This window comes from Podarcis filfolensis (assembly GCF_964270895.1).
Source record: "Podarcis filfolensis genome assembly, chromosome: W".
Taxonomy (NCBI): domain Eukaryota; kingdom Metazoa; phylum Chordata; class Lepidosauria; order Squamata; family Lacertidae; genus Podarcis; species Podarcis filfolensis.
In genome coordinates this window covers 6485476-6510870 of record NC_139619.1, presented here as the reverse complement: position 1 = coordinate 6510870, position 25395 = coordinate 6485476, and the positions used below count along the sequence as shown (strand labels likewise).

Here is a 25395-nt window from a genome sequence, read left to right as displayed (position 1 = left end):
GTAGTTCTTAAGTTGGGTTTTTTCAAACTCAGTTTTCGGTATAAGTGTAATGTAAGCTTCCTTCCACGACTCTGGCGCTTTTTTCCCCACCAAAATTTCATTGCAAACCTCCTTTAGTGGTTGAATTAACCAATCTTTCAAAGATCTATAGTATTTTGAGGTTAAACTGTCCGGCCCTGGAGATTTGCCCAACTGCATATTCTGGATGGCACCTTCAACCTCCTGTTCCGTTATTTTATAGTTCAGCATTAACTTATTTTCTTGAGAAATTTTTTGTAATCCATTTGTTCTTAAAAATTGGTCTATATCAGTCTCTTTCTGTGGGCCTTGTGTATATAGTTGTTTAAAATATCTCTGGAAGCACTTTCTAATCTCCAATGGATTCTGTATATTCTTTCCTTCCACTTCCAAATTTGTGGTGGTGTTTAATTTTTGTCTTTTTTTCATCTGCCAGGCTAGCAGTTTCCCACATTTATTAGCCGATTCAAATGTCTTTTGTCTCATCTGTTTAATTTTCCATTCTATTTCCTGATTTATCATTTTCATATATTGTACTTGATATAACTTTATTTCTCTCAGAATCTCTTGCGACTTTGGTTTCGCTCTTAATTTCTTCTCTCCTTCTTTTATTTTCTCCAGAATTTTATCTTTTTTCTCATTTTAAGTTCTCTTCTTTATTGCATTCTGTTGAATCAGAAACCCTCTCATGACCACTTTGCTAGCGTCCCAAATTACTCTTTTTTCAACCGTGGTATTCAAATTTATCTCAAAATAGTCTCTCAAGATTTTTTGGGCCTTCTTGGTAACCTCTGCATCTCTAAACAAGGTGTCATTCATCCTCCATCTAAAGGAACCAATTGGTGTTAATTTCATCTCCATTCTCACAGCATTATGGTCGGAGCAAGTTTTAGGACAAATTTCCGCTTTTCGAATTTTAGGAGCCAATCCTCTAGTTATCCAAATTTGGTCAATTCTTGTCCATGTCATTTTGGCTTCAGAGAAGAAAGTTCCCTCTCTACCCAAGGGGTTCTTAGTTCTCCAAATGTCAATCAAATCCATGTTGTCAGTTATGTCAAAAAAGGTTTTTGGCAGTCTGCCGTCTTTCGTGACTACCTGTCTTTGTGACATATCCATATTTGTGGACACCACTCCATTCATATCTCCCATCATAATGATGCTATACTCCATGTAGTCCAACAATGTCTCATGCAACTTCTTCAAAAATTCAGATTTCCCCTTGCACAGAGTATTTGATCCCCACAGCCCATGTTCACGGAGACAATGCCATCTGTGGAAGTCCTAACCATGCCACATGATTGCCAGGCTATGTGCAAGTCTAATATGGGGTGTGTGCAGCTAGGCCCCTGCAGCAGGCTGCGGGGAGACTAAGGAAGCCTCCCTTTTGAAAAAGGTGTTCAATCCAGTGCTGAACTGGAAGCGTAACACTGGCCCTCCAAGCTGTCACGGGTGAGGTTTCACTATGTTACGAGACGCCTTAAAATCGAATAAACAAGAAACATGGGGGGAAATATTATGAGACTCACCGCAGCCGATTAAGGCCTGGTGAGATGCTGCTGATTAGCTGGATAGCCCATGCTTTCTACCAACGGAAGATTGGCTGGCATACATTTAAGATACAGGTAGGTAGCCGTGTTGGTCTGCCGTAGTCGAAACGAAATAAAAAAATGCCTTCCAGTAGCACCTTAGAGACCAACTAAGTTTGTGATTGGTATGAGCTTTTGTGTGCTCATGTATCTGAAGAAGTGTGCATGCACACGAGAGCTCATACCAAGAACAAACTTAGTTGGTCTCTAAGGTGCTACTGGAAGGCATTTTTAATACATTTAAGAGAAAGTCTTTCATTTAAGAGTTATCAACATAAAACGTTTTAAAGCAATTAGACCTATTAGTACAGCAGCATCCCAAAGTTCAACAGGTCAAGCCATTCATAGTTCCACTATGACTACGTGACAGGGCTGAGAAAGGGAGTCACCGCAACTCAAGTTGACTTCATCATGCGAGGTTCAAGTCTTACATGCTTGCTGCTTGAAACATGGCCCTATGGATGCAGCTTCCCCACAGCAAAGCATTTCTGAAAAGCAGAGAATTACTTTATCCTCTGCCAACCATTTGAGGAGTGTTTCACATAAATGGCTTAGCTCATCTCCATTGGATTCTGCCCCACGTGGCAACCTCGGTACGGACTCCACTATGAACTGCTCCTTAAGCATATGCCTGGACAGGGAAAGCTGCTCAGATCTAACATGATGGCTGTATTCTCTTCAAGAGAAGACTCAGACCACCAAGAGTTCTTTGTAATAAACCATTCATGCATGCAGCGTTAGAAATGAGCCACAGTGTTGTATAAACCTTGGTCTTTATTAGGGCTACATCAACAGAAAGAGGGGTTTGCCACTAGAAAGCAAGTAGATGTGGAACAGACTTCCACCGGTGAGTGGTTGGCTTTGGTTTTTTACAAGGCAAATTGCAAAAAGAAGCTGCAGGTTGTATTATCATAGATGACTATGACTAGCCTAGTCTTGAATAGATGAGTTCACTCGACATCAGTCTTTTCTCAAAGCAGCAACAGAACTAGAACAGAAATGAGATATCGGCACAAAGCAATGTGGCAACAGCAGACATATCCTCCAAGCTGTTCTTCAAACGTCTACAGACCTCAAAAAATGTGGGCTGCAAAAACCTTAAAGCAAAACAAAGCTGAAACAGTACAACTGGACTATAAGGAGGCCAACTGGGAAAAAGTGAAATTGCTAACTGTCATATTGAAGTCATATATACTGTACTTGGTGTGTTCTTTGGAGTTCACTCATGTTTATGAAGGCCACATTAGACTGTGTTCAGGAACACCCATGTCTTCACATATAAATTGGATGATACTCCTTTGGAGTGAGTTTCCTCCTACAAATTGGGCAAAAGTTAGCATACCTAATAAATTGCTGAGGCACTGACTACAGAAGATGTGGCCACATGTTGTTGACACTATAAGCCGTCCGCTTTGCACAATCTCTGCAAAGCTGTCTATGCAAATTCCACAACTCAAAGTGCCTGAGGATCTTGCAAATTCCCTCCTTCCCACTTCTCTGGGGAGCTTTCTAGTGGCAAGAGCACCACTCTGTGTGTGTCTGCTATCACCACCACCACCACCACTAAATATGAGGCTGTCAGACAATGGTTGAGGTCTGAACTCTCTATTGGGCTGCTGCCCACTCTCTCCAACAAGCACAAGAGAGTCGTCTTGCGTAAGATCAACAGCTATAGGTTCTGAAGTTTCGCAAGTGAGGTCAACTACTTCCACATCAATGCTTCTATCGTTAAGGCTGTGTGGCAGGGAGGAGGAGGCGGAGGAGGAGGAGGGGATACAGGGTTCAGAAGCAGTTCCCACCATCATCTTGCCCAGAGTATGAGGAGGTCTTGCGGAGGTGTTGCGACTGCCCCTCTTGCTGTTGCTGTGCTGGGTTGCATTACATTCTGCACTTGTTGAACTCATGATGCACAGGGATGGGAGAGGCACAGGCTGCAGAGTACTTGCTTCCCCCCTTATCTCTGTGTGCTGCTCCCTGCTTAGTCGCCAAGCAATTCTGTAATGTGATAAGGATGATGATGAATGCTCTCTCTAAAGCAACTTGATGCAACTGGTGACGCTTTGGAGCACCGTGACTTTCTTAGAGTTGTCTCTTTTATAGCAGGTACTCCGAAGCTGGAGCAAGTTCAGCATCTTGAGGAGTTAGGGCAGGCTTCCTCAACCTCGGCCCTCCAGATGTTTTTGGCCTACAACTCCCATGATCCCTAGCCAGCAGGACCAGTGGTCAGGGAGGATGGGAATTGTCGTCTCAAAACATCGGACAGGCCGAGGTTGAGGAAGCCTGAGTTAGGGTGTCTTTCGTGTTACTCTATAGAACTGCATTCACGTGGGAAGAAACAGGATTAGGCTAAGAAGCAGGCACACAAAGATTCGTTTTCTATCTTTCAGCCAAGAGATTAGCTAAAACAATTAGGATTATTCCGAGGTGGAGCATCTTTCCCTACCTTGACAGTCCTCTTTATACAAGAGTCTGATAAGGAGAAGGGAAGAACTCATGATGAATGTCTCTTCTTCAAGAAGAACCAGGGCACATAGCCAAGCTGAGGACGATGGGAAATCTTAAATGAAATTCATTGGCGTTGCCTCTACTAGAGCGCACCTCCTATGGCTGCTCTTGCAAGAGGTATTTTCCAGGTATGACACATTCAATGTGTACACCCAACAGGGTGGATAAAAATCAATGATTTAAAAAAGAATAATTAAAAAATCTGTTTTTTTTTTAATTGGATTTTTAAAATAAAATGCTTTTGGAGGAAAGATCTTTCTAAAGATAGTTTTCTATTTAAGTTACATTATAGTCCAAAGGCTATTCATCAGGAAAGAAGCATTTGTTTTAAGTCTTTCATGTGTGCTAAAACTCAGTCTAAGTCTTTTTGGGGTTTTTTTAACAAAAATCCCCCACGTTTAACCACATCAGTTAACAAACATGGATACATATGCTATAATTTTATTGTTTTAGTTAAATACGCTATTTAAATTGTTATTAAGGAAATGATTATTTTTCTCCTTCAGCTGTCCACGGAGGCGCAGGTCAAATCTGTGTCCAGGGCAGCTGTTTACCAGCTCCATCTGGTACGCAGGATGAGACCCTCCCTGCCTGCAGACTGTCTGGCCAGAGTGGTGCATGCTCTAGTTATCTCCCGCTTGGACTACTGCCATGTGCTCTACATGGGGCTACCTTTGAAGGTGACTCGGAAACTGCAATGAATCCAGAATGCGGCAGCTAGACTGGTGACTGGGAGCGGCTGCCGAGACCACATAACACTGGTCTTGAAAGACCTACATTGGCTCCCAGTACGTTTCTGAGCACAATTCAAAGTGTTGATGCTGACCTTTAAAGCCCTAAACGGTCTCGGTCCAGTATACCTGAAGGAGCGTCTCCACCCCCATTGTTCTGCCCGGACACCTGGGTCCATCTCCAAGGGCCTTCTGGAGGTTCCCTCGCTGCAAGAAGCCAAGTTACAGGGAACCAGGCAGAGGGCCTTCTCGGTGGTGGCACCTGCCCTGTGGAACACCCTCCCACCAGATGTCCAAGAGAACAACAACTACCAGACTTTTAGAAGACATCTGAAGGCAGCCCTGTTTAGGGAAGCTTTTAATGTTTGATGGATTACTATATTTTCATATTTTGTTGGAAGCCGCCCAGAGTGGCTGGGGTAGCCCAGCCAGATGGGCGGGGTATAAATAATAAATCGTTGTTGTTGTTATCAGGGAGAGCATTGGTGCCAAAATGAGTTTGGCAAAGAATGGATTATTAAGGGAGTCCTTCTAGTGAGCACAGTGCACTGGTGAGGCTGCACAGAAGCAGCGTCAAATGCTGAGGCACAACATGGGGAAACTTCTCGAATTTGCAAAGGGGATTTTTAAAAAAAATAAAAGTCTTGAAGTGCAAACTTTGAAAAGAACAAAAAGTTGCATGATCCCTCCATAGCTTCTCGTGTGCCCAAGGCGGCAGTGCACTGTTGTGCATCTCGATCGGGCTCACAGTCAAAGCGACTGCACAGAAGCAGCATCAATATTGTCCACCTCTTTTCCAAAGACTTTAAGTAAAACAAACTTACCCAGTAGCTTCTTTGGAAGCCGCCCTCGGACCTACAGCAGGAGGAGAGACACAGAAAGGAGTTAGATCTCCAGTATGGCCCATGCTCAAACATCCAAGGAAGCATCCTGGCTCTTTTACTGCAGCTGCATAAGCATTGCTGGGGTCTAGCATGGGCAAAAGTGCACAGATTGAGAGACTGTTGTATCCTTGCAAAATCTTTTCCTGTGGCTTTTTGCCAGTTCCTCTGACAGGTAGTGGCAAGAGTGTTGAACTAAGACTGGGCAGACCAGGGTCCAAATCCACACTAGGCGTGAAGCTCACTGAATGCCCAGTCCCTGCCTCTCAGCGTGCCTGTGGGACTAAGTGGGAGGGAGGGGAACTCTGTACCGCCCCTTGAGGACTTGGCAGAGCAATGGTTCCACAGTAGCTTCACTTCTCTCGATCACATCAAAGTCGATGCATCGCCACAAATTGGCCAAAGACCTGCCTGACTCTGAACTGGTGAGGAGCAGCAAGGATGGGACACTTTAGCTGCATGCTCCTGTCCCAAGAACCCAGAAGATGGCTAAGCGCTTAAGGACAGGGCTGAGGTTTTGTCAGGAGACAAAGGTTCTTGAGAGCAGAAGCAGGCCAGGCCTAGGCAGCGCGGCCTACGAGGGCTACACAAATCTGTCAAGCCTAAGTGTTAGCAGTCAAATGCTGGGTCACTGTGACTCGGGACTCATCTTGGGTTCCCTATAAATGTAACCAGCCATCTCTGTGGGCCTCAGTCTGTGTGTAGAGTGTGTGTGTCTCAACCAGTATGTTGTGTTGTTGCAGACGGAGCGGCTCCAGGACTCCAGTTAATCAGTAACTAAGAGCTGTGCCTCTGGGAAGACTAAGAAGGCTGCTAGGAGCACTCGGTGTATGCTCTTTGACTATGCTGTTTCTGAACAAGTTTATTTTCTTCAGTAAAAGGTAGTGCTAAGAGTGTTGAACTAAGACTGGGCAGACCAGGGTCCAAATCCACAGCAGGCCATGAAGCTCACTGAGTGACCATGGGCCAGGCACTACCTCTCAGGGTCATAAGCATTTTATCAAGTCAATATTGCGAGGAACAACTGCATAGCTGAATTGAAAACCCCTAGACCAATTAAGGGATCAATATTAAGACCACAACGTATCACTTATAGATCAAGCAAACCTGTGGCTGATTAATTTATTCATTTTGAAGTGTTCTACTCTCCTTTCCGGTTGAGAGAGTAGCTCTGTGTATGATACAACAGACTACCATAAGCGAACAAGCGGCACACAGACAATCCAGCACTCTTTGGGCTGGTGGACAGCGTGCTAACCACTTGGGTTAAAGTGGTTATTCTTTTAGGTTAAAGAATATGTAAGTGATTGGCTGCACTATTGCCAAGTCAATGAAATGTTTAAACAGGATTTGAGGGGGAAAGGATTTGATGATAACAAATCAAAATTTGAAATTGATGTATTGAATAATAATTATTTTTTTTTTGTCTAAAATGTATAAATTGCTGCTTGAATGGCATTTGAAAGATGAAGAGGTAAAGTCGGTTATGATACACTGGGCCAAAGATTTTGTGTATAATATACAGTTAAAAGATTGGGGGAAACTGTGGAAGGAAGGATTAAAATTTACCGCATGCAATGCTTTGGAAGAAAATGTGATGAAAATGATGTATAGGTGTTATATCACCCCAGTAAAATTAGCTAAAATGTATAAAATAAGTAATACATGTTGGAAATGTAAAGAAAAGGAAGGCCCTTTTTATCACATGTGGTGGGGATTTAAAAAAGTGAAAAGCTTCCGGGAAATGATATATAACGAGATGAAAAAGATGTTGAAACAGACATTGATTAAGAAACCAGAAGCATTTTTACTTGGCATTGTAGGAGATGATATTAATAGACAGGATTGTAAGTTGTTGTTATATGCAATGACTGCAGCAAGAATATTATTGGCACAAAAATGGAAGCAAGAAGAACTACCAACGAAAGAAGAATGGAGGGTGAAGTTGATGGGCTATGCAGAATTAGATAAATTAACAGGAAGGATTCGAAACCTGCGGGATCAGAGATTCATAGAAGACTGGAGTAAATATATGAACTATTTGAAAAGTAATTGTGATGAACAGATTACGCTAGTAGGACTGCAAGAAGTTTGGTAAGGTGGATAGTTTGAAATACTGCAAGAAAGTCTACGAAAAGCATTATTAGTTAAGGATAATTACGGTAAATGTAATCTAGAAATTAAGAAATGCAGAATAAGTGATAAAGAATGGGAAATCATCAGAGGTGTTGACGGAAGTCTAAAATATTGTATAAGATGAGAAGATCTGTTGTACGATATATATAAGATTTTTTTAAAAAAATATGGATGGCATTGAGAAAGTGGGTAGGGAAAAGTTCTTCTCTTGCTCTCCAAGAATCATAGAACTGCAGGCTCTGAGTAAGATCAGGTCGGCCCCCACGTTCAGCCTCCCAGGTCTCAGGCGAGCTCTCTATCCGCCACACCACCCTGCCTTCCCTTTGCACGCTCAGGAGCTGTCTTTGGCTCCTTGCTGCCTATACCCTCAGAAGACGAATCCCCGCCCCTCGCTTTCGGAGGGAGCCTCTGCTGCCGTCTGTGCCTGGCGCGCTCCATCTTGTATCATGTCCTGCTGCATCCTCGGAGGGCAAGCGCCTCTTCCCTGCATTGCACGCTTCCCATGAGAAAACACACAGCCCTTCCAGCCTGTGGGAGCCACACTTTCTCCCTGGCTGCGGGTCTCGTCTCTCGCCCACGGCACGCAACTTCACATTCACACACGCGCAGGCATACACGGGTCTGCCACCCTTTGGGCGCGCACCTTGCCTCCTTGCGTGCTGGCAGTTCTCTCAAGCAACAGGTGTAATCATAACACTTTCCTGGCGATTTTCCTGCAAGAAAGCTCCCTCTCCTTGTTGGCGCAACAGGCACACGCAACATTTCACCCCCTCCCCTAAATGTCTACTCAGAAGTAAGTGCACTGAGTCAGATCGGGCCAACTAGTCCCAGGTAAGTGCGTACACACTTACTTTGGAGTAAGCGACAGCAGGCGCTGCAGTCTCCGTGCCCTTCTCGGGAGTCCGCCGTGAGCCCCACGGCTGGAAGCTCTGCTGCTCACGACGAGGCCAGGTCCCTGCCAGGCGCATGCGCGAGTGACCAGCTCCTGCTCTCCCATCCGTGCAATAATTTCAAGGAGTTTCCCCAAAGAAATCTGGAAGCAAATTTTAAGGGCTGCAATTCCCAAATTTCATTCCCATCCTTGGGAATCGTTTGTGTGCCATATCTTTTTCAGGGGTTCCATTGGTAACCTACATGAAGCAATAGAGAGTATAATTGAGAATCTAATCCTCCCCCCCCCTCTATCCATTGCAATTTTCCAATTTGGTTCAGGGCGACTGTTTTTCTACACATCCCTCACCCTCTCCAGTTGCACATCCAGACTCAGGCATGCTCATGGGTGAGCTGTGTGATAAGCCGGTAGAGATAGGGTTTTCGTATGTGTGTGGGGGGGTACTTTGTACATGCTCAGAAGCACCCTCTACACATATCCCAAGGCAAGTGGATGAAAGCAGGCAGTGCCAAGAAGGCGTGTCTGTGTGTTTGTGTGGGCACTAGGGGTATGACTTGTGGAATTTTCTTTTCTTCCCCCAAAAGAGTTTCCTGTATCATAAAGGGATGCACTTTTGCTTAGAAACACTGGAAAAGGGACTAAGTATTCTCAGTTATGGAAAAAGGTTGCCCCAAAATGAAAAGTTGGAAACATCGTACATGTAACGTTACTACTCATAACTATGAGCACTTTTTAAAACTTCATGGAACTGTTTATAACTTTTACAGCTGCCTGGAACTTCCTCAAACTGTGTAGAATGTTCAAGAAGAATCCAAATATTGGTCTATAGGGAAAGATTTGTGGGCAAACAACGAAACTTCTTAATTTTTAATATTTCTTTCTGTGGCAATATACAATTGTGGTTGGAGAATCCCAGCTGGGTGGGTGGGGTCTAAATATAATCAGAATCAGAATCATTACAATGTCACACAAGATCCTCAATTTATTCTCAGCAATAAGAAGTGATGACCCATGTGTATTAGAAAATTTGCAAGCTCTATTTTTCCTGGATACATGCTATGCATATTACATACTACATTGTTTATTTATTTTTTGTTTAAATCGGGTGCTCAGCTTCTTCTGTGCAACAAACCCACTACAAAATTGCTCTTCCGCGCACACTTCCAGGTCCCTCCAGCTGGGCTTTTTGAGTGTGATGGATTTTTCTCACTCCAGAGCAGTTTGTCTTTAAGCTGAAGGTCAGCAGGAAAGCAAGGGAGACTAAAAAAATTGCATTTGTTAATATAATAAGGTTTTAATAACTCTAATAAAGACTAACTGTGTGGAAATGACTGGGAAAAGAAGAAAAGGAAAATCAAGGCTTTCGACTCTTGGTTTCCTGGAAGAAGATCAAAAGACTCCCTTGGACTAGAAGAAACATCTCATTAACAACTGGAGAAATGCCAAATAACTTTGGATATCTGCTTGGGGGGTTTCTGATGCAGTATTAATTTAACAAGGAGCCAGGAGTGAAACCGAAAGTAGACTGACCAGCTAGCTGAATCAAATTATATTGCTATGGGGTGGGGGGAAACCTCTAACATTTTACTTTTCGATACTTGTATTTCCAGGGTGAATTGAATGGTTGGGGGTGTGTGGAGGAGAGGCAGAAAGAAGAGCTAACTTGTCCGTGGCTGGGGGCGCAATCTGGACGGTTCTGCTGGGGCGCAAGATCACCTAACTACTGCTCTGCGCCTCTGGACCAGGGGTGGATGGTGCTCATTGGGACTGGGAGGGTGGAAGGCAAGGAGGCCAACAGTAGGTGGCGCCAGAGCCAAGGAGTGGCAGAGCAAATGCGTTCTGTATCTGAGATGGAGTGGGAAGGGGCTGGCGGCCACTGCAGCCATCCCTTGTCTGCCCTCATGGACCGGCCAGAATCCACTGGGCAAATGCTCATCTTGCCAGAGTCTGGGTCTTCTGCTGTTGCTCTCTCAGAAACCGTGCCCAGGTGGGATGTTTCGTTTTCATAGAATCATAGAATCATAGCGTTGGAAGAGACCACAAGGGCCATCGAGTCCAACCCCCTGCCAAGCAGGAAACACCATCAGAGCACTCCTGACATATGGTTGTCAAGCCTCTGCTTAAAGACCTCCGAAGAAGGAGACTCCACCACACTCCTTGGCAGCAAATTCCACTGTCAAACAGCTCTTACTGTCAGGAAGTTCTTCCTAATGTTTAGGTGGAATCTTCTTTCTTGTAGTTTGGAACCATTGCTCCGTGTTCGCTTCTCTGGAGCAGCAGAAAACAACCTTTCTCCCTCCTCTATGTGACATCCTTTTATATATTTGAAGCTGCTTCATCCCTGAGGAAGTTGGAGGTGACGCAACTCCTGCATCTCTGACGTGGGAAGGTTTGGAGGTATTTCAAATTTCCCCCTTCTCCCTTGGCTCCCTGGAAAGAAGGCATCTTTACATTTTGAGCGCATTTCACAGGCCAGGAGCCAAGCACCCCTTCCTGAGGGGGAGAAGAGGCCCAGAAAAGATGAGCCCAAAGGCGTTCCCCTGAGATTCAGCTTCCGGGCTATGGCTAACCAGGTTAGGAGCAGGAATATTGGGAGCGGGAAGGAACTGATGTCATCTGCCAGAGCAGCTGGCTAATTGAAGGGAATGAGGTGATAACAAGCCTTTCAAATCTGAACTCTTGTTTGCGGCTGATTAGGATAGAGGGAGGTGGAGAACAAGGGCAATCGGAAGCAGACTCTGGGTAGTTGGTTCCTTTTCTTTGTTCGGGTTCCTACGTCACACCAGCAGTTTAAATGGCAACACTCCTTTGCAAGATTGGCCGCCTTTTTAATTGTTTGTTATGGAAAATCAATAAAATGATAAGTTGCCCCTGCCCAAGGGTTCCATGACATCTGGCTGAAGACTTTTTGTGCTAAAAGTTGAAGCCATGCTGGGGTGTGTGTGTGTGTGTGTCCCCCCGTCCGTCCGTCCATGTGGACGCTTCAAGCCACCTGTTGAAATCAGGAGTGGGGAGAAAAGACCTCTTCTTACCTTCTGAGCTTTCTCATGCATCAGAGGACCACACATCATGGTGCCATTCAGTTAGACCTGGAAATTAGCCAAGCTTCCCCCCAATTCTGGGGACATTAGCTTGTCTCCCTTCCAGTCCAACCCCCAGCTTGAGCTGGGGTTTGGTGGACTCCTCATCTCTTAACTCTTGGGCTTCAAAACATAGAAGGTGGGTTTGGTACCCTATGGCACATGCCCTCAAGGAAACCATTCCTGCACATCAGAATCTCCAGGGTTGCAACCTGTGTTGCAACCTTGCCATGGGCAGCTTTGTGCAGGAATGTTTGAGTGTGATGGATTTTTCTCACTTCAGAGCAGTTTGTGTTTAAGCTGAAGGTCACAAGAAATACCAACAGTGGAAGACTGGCAGATGAAGATGATGGACTTTTTGGAGCTAGCCGACCTGACTGGAAGAGTCCATGATCAGAAGGAGGACGACTACCAGGAAGAATGGACGAAATTTAATGATTATTTGGTTAAATATGTTAAGATAAATTAATTGGAAAAGCTTGCAAATATCAGATAGGCTTAGGATTTAAATATGTAATGTGATAAATTATATGATGAAACTTCTTAGGAAAGAAAGAAAGATGTTATGTGACCAAGTTAATTTTATGAGAATATAGGTTTTGGAAAACCAGTAAAATGATATACACTGAAATTCAACCAAGGGGATACGAGGACGTTGCTTAACAATGTTAATTAGATTGGTTTTAATAAGGTTAGGATGTTTGTTTGTTTGTCTGTTTGTGTGGTTAAAATTTGTGGAAAACTAATAAATTTTTTTGAAAAAAATAAATAAAAATGAAGGTCACCAGGAACTCACATGAAGATTGTGGTCATGCATGTGTTATCTCCAAAGCTAAATCCCTCTGCGTTCAGCAGGGCTGTGTATTCACCATTCCATCCCCTCTTTCACACTGCTACGATTCCCAGCACCCTTAACAAACCATTGTTCCCAGGACTTTTTGGGTGTGGGTGGGAGGAGATGTGCTTTACATGTGCGGTGTGCAGGCATCTCCCAGCACATGTGTGTGGGGGGGGATTCAAGACTAACTCTTATGCTTTCCTTCCTTAGACCAACTTGACGTTGAACGAGAGGTTCTCTGGGTTGAGGAACACACGCCATCTCACAGTGAAGCAGAACACGGGCCAAATGGTCACTCTGCCATTGCATTCGGTGAAGTCAGACTGGCTTTGCAAAGGAGCTTGCCCCTGAAGCCAGTTGGTTGCCTGCCTCTGGCTGGCTGGCGGCTTGGCATCACCAAAACACAGAAACAGCCCCATGCAACCTCACACCCAAAGATTTCTGCCCATGCTTCAGACATGCAGCCCTAAGAGCAGCTCTGACTCCCACTCTAGGCCCCGCTGCCCCAGTCTTCCTCCTGATGTAGGCTACAGGATCTGGGAAGTCTGATCCAGCTTTGAGGTGTGGTTCCATATGGCCGTTAGTACTGTTCTGCTTTTGCCAGAGAGCCACCTGGTAAGGAAGATCTCCAAGCATGCTTCCTAGGGGGTCCTCTTTAATCCTCAGATGTGCCCACAAAGACATGATCCAGCACCCTCATGCCACAGCTGCCTCTGGAGTGACCCTCCCTCCGGTAAGAGGCGTGCCTCACAGCTGAGTGCCTGGTTGTTTGTGTAGGGCGAAGGCTGGGAATCTTGTGGGCTCCCAGATATTGCCAGATCCAATGGCCTTCTGCCTCAGCCAACATGGCCGACGGTCAGGGGTGATGGAATCCAACAACATCTAGAGGGCCACACAATTCCCCATCCCTGGTCTAGTGAATTTGAGGTTCTTGGTTTCTCTCCCTCTGCCCCCTTTTGCCTGGAAAAGCACTTTGGCAGATTCCTTTGGAGGATTTGGGTGTGACAAGCTGTAGCAGCGCACTGAATAAAACAACTCTGAGAAGCTGAAACACCGGGCTGTTTTCGTTTCTAATAAAAATATTCACTGTGCAGTTCACAGGCACAAAACACAATGTTGATATTGTCCAGGAAATGGGTTTTCAGTTGGAGGGCATGGGTTGCGTGAGAGCATGTTGTGTGGGATAACCAGTCTCATATAACCAACATGCTTCAGTCTAATTAGTGCATGAAGGGGTTAACACCATAGAGTAAGCTGTCCTGCCATCTTAGCCATGTCTCTTCCCCTTACCTTGGGAGTGAGTTCCGATCTATTCTGGTATTCATTTCTTCAGCGTTTGATGTACTGTAGGTTTTTCCTGATTTTATGGTTTTATCTTTCTGTAAACGGCTTTGATGTTTCCTACCATCTGGTAGTGTATAAATTTTATGAAATAAATAAATAATTTTGAATAAATAAATAAATAAACAAATAGGAAGATGTAAAACCACAACCTCCGAAATGAAAGCTACTGTCCCACCAGACGGATGTTTTTGCACGGAGGGGGGCCGTATTCTGCAATGTGCTATCGATGCAATAATAGTGCAGCTTTCTAATGGACTGTCCACACAAACATCATTCTGCTTTCTCAGTTGCTCTGCAATGCTTCGCCAGGGTTACCACATCATGGCCCCCTGGGGGTGCGCTCCTTTGTTGTAGCTCAGCAAAAGCAGGACAAAATTCAAATGTTGTCCCTATTTTCAAAAAGGGGGAAAGAGAGGACCCAAATAATTACCGCCCAGTCAGTCTGACATCAATACCAGGGAAGATTCTGGAGCAGATCATTAAGCAAACAGTCTGTGAGCACCTAGAAAGGAATGCTGTGATCACCAATAGTCAGCATGGATTTCTGAAAAATAAGTCATGTCAGACTAACCTGATCTCGTTTTTTGACAGAATTACAAGCCTGGTAGATGAAGGGAACGCAGTGGATGTAGCCTACCTTGATTTCAGCAAGGCATTTGACAAGGTGCCCCATGATATTCTTGTAAAGAAGCTGGTAAAATGCGGTCTTGACTATGCTACCACTCAGTGGATTTGTAACTGGCTGACTGACCGAACCCCAAGGGTGCTCATCAATGGTTCCTCTTCATCCTGGAGAAGAGTGACTAGTGGGGTACCACAGGGTTCTGTCTTGGGCCCGGTCTTATTCAACATCTTTATCAACGACTTGGATGATGGACTCAAGGGCATCCTGATCAAATTTGCAGATGATACCAAACTGGGAGGGGTGGCTAACACCCCAGAGGACAGGATCACACTTCAAAACGACCTTGACAGATTAGAGAACTGAGCCAAAACAAACAAGATGAATTTTAACAGGGAGAAATGTAAAGTATTGCACTTGGGCAAAAAAAATGAGAGACACAAATAAAAGATGGGTGACACCTGGCTTGAGAGCAGTACATGTGAAAAGGATCTAGGAATCTTGGTTGACCACAAACTTGACAAGAGCCAACAGTGTGACGCGGCAGCTAAAAAAGTCAATGCAATTCTGGGCTGCATCAATAGGAGTATAGCATCTAGATCAAGGGAAGTAATAGTGCCACTGTATTCTGCTCTGGTCAGACCTCACCTGGAGTACTGTGTCCAGTTCTGGGCACCACAGTACAAGAAGGACACTGACAAACTGGAACGTGTCCAGAGGAGGGCAACCAAAATGGTCAAAGGCCTGGAAACGATGCCTTATGAGGAACGGCTAAGGGAGCTGGGCATGTTTAGCCTGGAGAAGAGGAGGTTAAGGGGTGATATGATAGCCATGTTCAAATATATAAAAGGATGTCACATAGAGGAGGGAGAAAGGTTGTTTTCTGCTGCTCCAGAGAAGCGGACACGGAGCAATGGTTCCAAACTACAAGAAAGAAGATTCCACCTAAACATTAGGAAGAACTTACTGACAGTAAGAGCTGTTCGACAGTGGAATTTGCTGTCAAGGAGTGTGGTGAAGTCTCCTTCTTTGGAGGTCTTTAAGCAGAGGCTTGACAACCATATGTCAGGAGTGCTCTGATGGTGTTTCCTGCTTGGCAGGGGGTTGGACTCGATGGCCCTTGTGGTCTCTTCCAACTCTATGATTCTATGATTCTATGATTCCTCTAGTATGGCTCACAGTGAGGGCTGCTGAGAGTTGGGAGAGATCTCGGAGGCCAAGGAGTTTGCTTTTCTGCTCAGTACAGGGGATCTTGCCAGCTCTTCACCCCTGACTGGCCGAAGATGCCCATCTCTCATCCAGGCAGCTCCACAACGTGCCTGGATGATGACTGAGATGGAGCTGGACACACCATTCCTGAAGGATGCAATAATATTGCAATTGTGGTGGACCAACTACATGTCATTTTGCTTTGCAAGTTGTTCTGTGATGCGTCTTCTGTGCTACTATATTATTATCAGCCAGAGGGGCCCTCTTGAGCTATAAAGTGCAACTTAAGTGGGGCAAATCCCCCCCCCATAACATTTAGATGGATTTAGGGGAGTGCAACTGGTTTGGTCACACTGGCGTGAAGCCTTGCGGAATTTGAGATGCCATGGTTCACCACTGAACCATCACTCTATCATCACTCTATCCGCTGATAGAGCGTGCATCAGCTTTGGAATGTGGCAAGCTATTTCTGGAGCTCATGTCGCTAATTGATTGATACTGCGTTTCTATGGGAGGTCGATGGACGTCCGGAGACGGCTTGTGGAGTCATGATGGACTTTGTCTCCCTGGCAGTATCCCAACAACAGGCTATGGGCCCAGATTCACGGCACTTACAGGAGAGTAAGACTGCGACAGATTGCTGAGGTATGTGTGGAAAAGTCAAGGCTTTTCGTTGCCGCGGCAAAGTCTCTTTGAACTCCGGCCGGCTAATTGGCCTGGGAGTCGAGCCAAGCAGGCCTCAAGATTTATGAGTAGCCAAGATAAGGAGCCTCTGAAGTGAAAAAGGCTCACGGCTCAAGTAAAACCCTGGAATGGAGTTTTTACAAGCCTCAGATGATGGCACTGAGTGCCCAAAGTTAAACAGGCACAATTATGAGACTTGGGCAAGTTGCTGTGAGAGTCTACTACGACAGTTTGGAGTGTGGCATACTGTGTCTGAAGCCCCTCCAGTTCCTCTGACAGATAGATGGAGGGCCCAAGATTCAAGGGCCATAGGCGTAATTGTCTTATCCGTCTCTCTGGAGGAAATTGCCACGCTAGCTGGCAACACGACTGCACGTCAGATGTGGAATGCTTTGAAGATAACCCATCTGCCGGTCATCCCAGCCCAGAGTTTGACTGCATCGGAGATCCTGGCTGTTTCCCAGAATGAGAGTGTATGCAGGGATGCCGAGGGCACCGGTTGCAAGCTGCAGGGGGAGCTGACTGTGATTTCATCCCAGGCAGCATTCCAGCCTCCAGGGGGAGCCAAGGAGTCGGCAGCTGAGAGCTCTCTTTCCCATGAGAGCCAAGGTCATCTTTGCAGAGGCCGGAAGGCCAGAAGTAAACAGAGACAGATGCCTGCAGATGGCCCAAAGCAGAGGGGGGGTGGAAAGCCCAAGCCAGGGAAAAACAAGGCTTTGTTTGCTGGCACTGCTTCTCCAAAAGCCGAAGGCAAGTTTGATGGCCAGGAGCAGGGGGGCAAGCAGCAAAAGCCCACGCCGGTGGAAGACAAGGTTTTGCTTGCCAGAAAAGCTGCTCCAAAGGCCAAGGCCAGATTTATTGTAGATTCTGGATGCACCCGCCATCTGGCAAAAGATAAGCATCTGTTTATCTCCTTCACCCCTCAAGATGGAGAGATCCACCAGGCAGATGGAAAGACGTTGCGAATCACAGGAGAAGGGACTGTGAGACTGGCAAGTCTGCACACAACCATCAAAGATGTACTTTATGTTCCAGGTGCTGCAGACAATTTGCTCAGTGTCCCACAGCTGACTGGGCGTGGTTTTGAGATTTCCTTCAAGAGGAGCGTCTGTGTCATCAGGAAAGGCAAAGAGGACATTTTGCATGCAAAGTTTATAGATGGTTTGTTCTGTATAACTTATGATGACAATGGTGCTGTTGTGTCTAATGTTGATTCTTGTTGTGTTGCCCAAACTAACAAAGTTCTTCATGCAGGATGCATTCACGAGGCACATCGAAGATTTTGTCACATGTCTTGGCAAGCGCTGGTCAAGATGCCTGAGTTGGTTCAGGGTTTGAACATCAAACCCTGTAAGTTTCACATGAAATGTGTATCTTGTGCAGAGAACAAGGTGAAGGTTGCACCAAAAGGCAAGGAGTCTAGCAGGCAGGCTTCCAAACCCTACCAGCTAGTCCACGCAGACCTGGTTGGTCCACTTACGCCCTCTTTGGGTGGAGCAAGGTACTTCATGGTTCTAATTGATTCTTTTTCCAGGTACATTCATGTGTTTATGCTCGAGCAGAAATCACAAGCGTTTCCTAGGTTCAAGGCATTCTGTGCTTGGTTGGAGAATGTTCACAGTAAACGTATTGGCAGTCTCTTTACTGATCGAGGCGGGGAATTCACTTCTCAGCAGTTTGAAGCTTTCCTGACTGAGAAGGGAATCCAGCATGACTTGTCAACGCCTAGATCGCCATGAATGAATGGACTTGCGGAGCGAGCAAATCAGACTTTGCTTCAAGGCCTGAAAACCTTGTTGCATGATGCCAATCTCCCTGAGAAGTATTGGGGGGAGGCTCTGTCCACGTTCGTTTACACTTATAATCGCAGACTGTCATCACCTATTGGTTGTACTCCCTATGAGAAGATGTTTGGTAAGAAACCTTACGTCAAGCACATGAGAATCTTTGGTTCTGACATGTGGTACACACCCCACAGAGCAACAAGCTTGGGAAGCGTGGGGCACATGGTTTGTTCATGGGGTACGAAAAAGGTGCATACAGGGTATGGATGACTGACTCTAAGTCCGTTAAGTTCACAAAGAGTGTTGAGTACAATCCTAAGTGGGGGGGAAATGTGGGAATTTTCCAGAGTTACCCAGAGGAGGATGAAGGTGATGTGAAAAAGGCAGATAATGTTGAGAAAGCTGAGGATGAGGATGATGATGATGATCAGAGTTCGGATTCCAGTTCAGTGGGCGGCGCTGCTGCTGGTGTCAGTGACAGTGATGACACAGCAGACTACAAGAGCGCAAAGGCCTCAGTCAGACCATCTGATGCGTCTGACAATGAACTGGAAGAACCACTGTTCACCATTGGTCACTTTTCTCCTAAGAAGGAGGAGATGAGTCCAGAAGACTTGCGTCTAGTACGCAGATCTGAAAGGGCGACCAAAGGCAGACCTCCAAAGAGATTTGCTGATGAGTTTGCTAAGACGGCAACTGCTGTTCTTAGTAGCTCAGAGAAGGTGTGGGAACCTTCAAGCTTCAAAGAGGTTCAGGAGTTAACCTCTAAAGATGCTGAGCCTTGGCTTAATGCCATGAAGGCTGAAGTTGATTCCTTGAATAGGAACCAAACTTGGGAACTGGTACCGGTAGTCCCAGGAATGAGACTGGTTGGCAGCAAATGGGTCTTCAAGGCCAAGACAGACCAGGATGGCAAAGTTGTCAAACACAAAGCCAGATTGGTTGCCAGAGGTTTTTCACAGGTACCAGGACAGGATTACCACGAGACCTACTCACCCACCGTCAAGTATGAGAGCATTTGGCTGATGCTCAAGATTGCTGCAGAGGAGAAACGGCATGTTTCCCATCATGACATTAATACAGCTTTTTTGTACGGGGTTTTGGGGGAGGAGCTGTTTATGCTTCCACCTGATGGGATGCAGATACAGAAGGGAATGGTCTGTAAACTGCGGAAATCCTTATATGGTCTCAAGCAGAGTGCCAGGTGTTGGAACACAAAACTCACTGAGACATTGCTTTCTCTAGGTTTTCACCAGGGCAAGGCTGATCCGTGTGTGTTTGTCAAGGAGGAGGGGCAAAACAAACTGTATTGTTTATGTTTTGTTGATGATCTTCTGATGTTTTGGAAGAATCAGGCTTTTTACCAAAGCACCCTAGCTCAGCTGAAGGAGCACTTTGACATGAAGGATCTTGGTGAGGTATCCAACTATCTTTCTCTGCAGGTGGAGAGGGACCAAGCAGGTAATTTTCTGGTACACCAAACACAGAAAATTGCTGATGTATTAACCAGGTTGAATTTGGTTGATGCAAACCCAGCAGACACACCGATGGTGACAGGTTACCAGGTAGATAGTACTGCTGAAGCGTTTTCTGACACTACGCTGTACAGATGCATTCTAGGCAAGCTGAATTTCATTGCTAGATGTTCAAGACCTGACATAGCTGTAAGCACTAACCTGCTTAGCAGACATGCTAATAATCCTACTGTTCAGGATTGGAAAGCTCTGAAGCGCATAGCCCGCTATTTGAAAGGGACTTTGCACTACAGGCTGAGGTTCACCAGTCAGAAGACTGGAGGTCTTGAAATCTTTGCAGATGCTAGTTTTGGAAGTGACACCACGGATGGTACAAGCACTTCTGGAGTATGCTACATGTACAACCACTGTCTGTTTGACTGGCTGTGCAAAAAGCAGACGAAAGTAAGCCTAAGTTCCTGTGAAGCAGAACTCAATGCTCTGTCATTTTCACTCATGGATTGTGAATGGTTGATGCAACTGTTTAAGGACATCAGAGTTTCTGTGAAATGTCCTATACAAGTGTATCAAGACAATAGATCCTGTTTGGCTTTGCTGAACTCAGAGAGTTGCAAGCAAAGAACCAAGTACTTGCAGATTAAGCTACATCGTGCAAGAGAGTGTATTCAGAAAGGACTCATTCAGGTGTCCTACATGGCAGGAAATGAAATTCCTGCTGATCTGTTGTCTAAGGTTGTTAACACAGAACAACTTAAGGTTTATGTACAGAGGTTGCAATTAGGTTGAACAACAGGTACTACAGGTTACACGGAAAGGGGGAGGATGTTAGGATATTTCCGTTCCACCTTAAAAGGGAGCAGGATGTTTGCGTCACAGCCTGCGTATTTCCTGTTCACAGGATGTTTCTGTTGTGTCTTTGCTTTCGTTTCTCTCTCTGTGCCTGAGACACTGAAGCAGGCAGTCATGTTTTTTCTTTGTTCTGACCAACGCTGAATAAACTTGTAAATAATGCTCTCCTGAGTGCATCTTTCGCTGTGCATTATCTGCTGATAGAGCGTGCATCAGCTCTGGAATGTGGCAAGCTATTTCTGGAGCTCATGTTGCTAATTGATTGATACTGCATTTCTACGGGAGGTCGATGGACGTCCGGAGACGGCTTGTGGAGTCATGATGGACTTTGTCTCCCTGGCAGTATCCCAACACATTTGTGGTATGAAAAAGGTACCTGGTTTCAGCTGGAAGTTAGGGGGCACTGGTTGGAAGTGTCGGAGTATGTCTGTCCCGAAAGCTTTGCAGGCACGAACAGTACTGAATACAGTTTTGCAGATAACTGCCGTCCTACTGTCATGAATAGAAACAATCATGAATCGACAAAACCGGGCATCTGGAAGGAACCAATATGCCAACAGGATATCGGACTGAATGGGCCTTGGCCTGACCCAGCAAGGCTCTTCAAATGCGCTTATGTTCCCCTGACTTTGGGGACGCCTTGCAGGAGTCTCACCCGTCTCATGGCTATTCTTCTAGTGTGGACCAGTTCGACAAGCTCTCCCCCGAAAGCAGGTGCACCATCCAGAACATGCTGGCTCTGTACCTGAAGAAGAAAGCGAACACAGACCAGGAGGAAGGGACTTCTAGGGGAAGCGAGGCCTTCATGCGGGAAGCCTTGACTCCTCACGTGTTCCCCGGGATCAGCTTCGACCCCACCACCCAGTCTTCTGCTGCAGCACATGAGGATGGGCATTCCTCCCCTTTCAACCATCTGGCGGAGTCACTCTTCCACCTGGCCCAAAACAGGAGGCTCCTTCCAAACACGCAGAATGCCTTGCACGTGATCGATGGGCCTGTGGTCACTGTGACATAGGCAGGGCCGGATTTATGTATAGGCTAAGTAGGCAGAAGCCTAGGGCCTCTAGATCTAGGGGGCCTCACCAGCCTGCCCGCTCCCCAGCGCCGAAGACAGTCTTCCCTCTCCCCAAATTGCAAACCCAAGACTTCATGCAGGGCATTTCTCCCCTATTTCAATGACATTTTGCTTCAAAAGGAAAGGTGGACTTGGAGAAGGCAAGCAAAATGCGAGGGAGATAGTGAAAGATACAGGAAATTGAATGCAGATTTCCAAAAAATAGCAAGGAGAGACAAGAGGGCCATCTTAAACGAGCAATGCAAAGAAATAGAGGAAAACAACAGAATGGGAAGAACCAGAGATCTGTTCAAGAAAACTGGAGCTATGAAAGGAACATTTCATACAAAGATTACCATAATAAAGGACAAAGGTGGAAAGAACCTAACAGAAGCAGAAGACATCAAGAAGAGGTGGCAAGTATACACAGAGGGATTATACCAGAAAGATATGGATGTCTCATACACCCCAGGTAGTGTGCTTGCTGACCTTGAGCCTGACATCCTGGAGAGCAAAGTCAAATGGGCCTTAGAAAGCACTGCTAATAACAAGGCCAGTGGAAGTGATGATATTCCAGCTGAACTATTAAATTTTGTTAAAGATGATGTTGTTAAGGTGTTACACGAAATATGCCAGTAAGTTTGGAAAACTCAGCAGTGGCCAGAGGATTGGAGAAGACCAGTCTACCTCCTTTAGAGGAAAAGGCCTTGAGGGGAGGACCTGTTGCCTCCACAATCCTTCCTAAATGTGGATAAGCTGAGAGGCAATTGTCCGACAAATGTGGTGCTGTGGGGAGGCAGGAACATTTTCCTGCAGTTAAGTATTTTCTAAGTTCCTTTCCCGAAACTTCCCCAAACGGTTCTGAAGCCTCTCTAACCTCAGAAGTCTTTTCCTCTCTTGGGAATTATGGGATTCGAGGATAACTTCATGGAGAAGGAAAGAAACCTGCAGAATCAGCAAATGAGTGCCCGCTGAGGGCCTCCACCCCCACCGCTGCCACCAAGCAGGCTGTAAGTTGCCTTAGAGGTGTACTGTGCCCTCCCGCCTCATTGCTTTTAAGGACTACTTGAGTTCTGTTCTCATCTCCCTGAGGCGTATCCGTGACAAGGAGAGCATGAGCAAGAAGCAACCCCAATGACCCACACTATGCGCAAGCTCTTTGTGCCTTCCGCACATACGCAGTCCGGACAGAGAGAGGGACTCATCAAGCACGTCCTCGCCAAGAGAGAGAAGGAATATGTCAACACCCAGAATTTCAGGTCAGATCATGCAAAAGTGCAAACACCATGCAAAGACCAGTGGAACCTGTATCAGAGTTGGGGCTGGAGAAAGCGACATCTACATGACAGCTTTATTGTTGGGTGCCAGGCAAAGTCTGTCCTGTTCACTCAGGCCACATGGGTGGGTAATGGAAAGTATTAGTTGTGGTGGGCAGTTTTCCTTGGTGCCACATACTGAACCGTGGCTTCATATTATGAGCAGGACGGCAGCCTCTCCTCCAGGTTTGCACACCTCTCCCCCACCCCAAGCCTATTGGGAAGCTTCCACTTGGATTTTAAATTAACCACAGTTTGGTGTGTCCAGATCCTATGGTGGTTCATTTTACCAGCTTTGTAAACCCACGATTGGAAGTTGGCTTGTTTCAATGAGCCATGGTTCAAATGAAGCGGATTGTGCAGCTTCAGACATTGTGACAAGATGCAGTTAATCCAAAACTGAAGCAAAACCTTTGGAACTCCTCCTAAAAGCTGTGCTGGAGGACAGGGAGGTGTGACCCCCCCCCAACACTTGGTGTGGGTCATCCTTATAATGCTAAGCTTACTACTTCACACAAGGTTTTTGAGTTTTTGCTTTGGTTATTTCCTCGTACTGTTAGTAGTAAGGTCAAGGTAAAGGGACCCCTGACCTGAGGACTTCCGGGTTAGCGCCATCGGCAATGGCGGAGTTCCTCTGACCGAGAGGAACCCGCTCCGCGAAAATCGGGTCTTGCCGCCGCAGCAAAGCCAGAGACCCTTTAAAAATCCCAGGTGGAGGAAGCCTGGGAACGTGGGATTCGGCTGACACCAGGAGCGCCTCCCCTACTCGCAGGGAAACCCCTTTTTCGGGGATCCGATGCGACGTGGGGTGAGCGGCGCGGTGTTTTGAATCGACCGCTATTTTTACGGAGTGAAGCCGCACAGTCGTTGCCGGAGAGCGCTGACTTTTTCCTGTGGACAATTGGACTCTAAACAAGTACCCATTTGTAGAACGGAAAATTGGATTAAGAAACATTTTAATTTGGCACTGAAGCGGGAAGGTTCTAAACAGGAAGTCCGCCTTCCGCTTTTGTAAATAGACTAAATCAAAAATTGTGCAAGCTAAAGCCTGGAAAGTCGTATATAAAGGTCTAAATTTCCTTCGGTTTTAACCACCAAAACCCCTCTTGGAAGCAGGAGAAAAGAGGGGGGATTTTGATTGTTCAAGACTGCAGGAGAGAGAGTTAAGAAAGATAAATTTCCACCGTCTCAAACCTGGGAACGGGGTGTCAGAGACAGAAATTTTTTGGGAAGTTCATTGACTGTGAATGGAACGTTTTTTGACAGATAGCTAATGAAGAGAAACAAATTGCTTCCAATGTTGCCTTTTGCATCTTAAAGAAACAAAAAAATTGAAAAATGAAAGTAATTTTCTTTTGTTGGACCTGCTTTCAAAAGATGGATACAAATAGAAATTGCCTCCTCTAGAGGGAGCTTGTTAAATTGTTGCTGGAGTCGATCTGGGGATTTCACAGCTGTGGAGATTAGGATCGTGGGATCAGACTCTGACCTTGAATAAAAATGTGTTTAGAAGAAGTTTTGGTGCTTGCTTTTTGCAAGACAAGTGCTTTGTTGGACCAGATGCATGAGAAGATGGATTTGATGACTGTTGCAGTCAAAAACTTTGGACAAACAGCGAATACTTATATAGAAACCATTCAGGAACCAACCCAGGAACCTGTTTTGACAGGGCAAGTGCAAATGCAGAAGACAATGGAGGAGGTTGCTGTCGAACCTCAAGTAACACAATGGAGAGACCAGAGGCCCTGCAGGAGCATAAGCCACTGTTCTTGAAGATTGAATCTGGAGTGGGCCGGGGGGGGGGGGGGTCTGGAGTTGTGGGGGCTCTTAATTTTGGAGGGACTTTGAAACATGCTTTTAAATACTTTCTGGACTACACTGCTGACTGTGGGGAATGGGACTGTGGGGAATGGGCTGATCTGCTGAGGGGAGATGGAGATATTTTCGGCTTGGAGTCTCCCCGAGACCTACTCCTCAATGAGAAAGGAAAGAAACTAAGAAAGAGACCAACAAAAGACAAGGTAAAGTGCAGGTATAAACAAGAAGAAGATCTGCAGAAGGGACATGGAAAGGACTTAAGAGCCTCGGACATAAGATTACCAGGTTGATGGACTAGATGGAATGGACAGACTGTTAGTAGTACCCAGTGGCCATTTGTTTTTCATGTCTGCTTTTATGATATGTTTATCAGTATGTGGTTAGCAGCTTCAGATGCTACTGTTTTACAGAGGCTGTTTAGCTTGCTCTTTTTACCCCTTTACTAGAAAGGCTGTATTTCTGTGCTGTTTTCAGAGTGGGGAATGCCCATTCCTTCATGGCCAGCATGGAAACACAGAAGGTTAGCCATTTAGGAGATTTGCAAAGAGGGCAAGGATGTTACGGGGTAATCTT

At 45.8% G+C, this 25395-nt stretch overlaps 1 protein-coding gene and 1 pseudogene across 2 annotated transcripts in view; one reads left to right on the top strand and one right to left on the bottom strand.

Annotated features, from left to right (window-relative positions):
* LOC310753702 (inositol polyphosphate 5-phosphatase OCRL-like) overlaps positions 1-25395 on the top strand; it is a gene marked incomplete at both ends in the record, with an annotated part of 328447 nt that overhangs the window by 28623 nt on the left and 274429 nt on the right.
* On the bottom strand, positions 2753-3508 carry LOC310753821 (E3 ubiquitin-protein ligase RNF4-like; annotated as a pseudogene). Its single transcript has one exon. The product of its transcript is annotated as an E3 ubiquitin-protein ligase RNF4-like (transcript).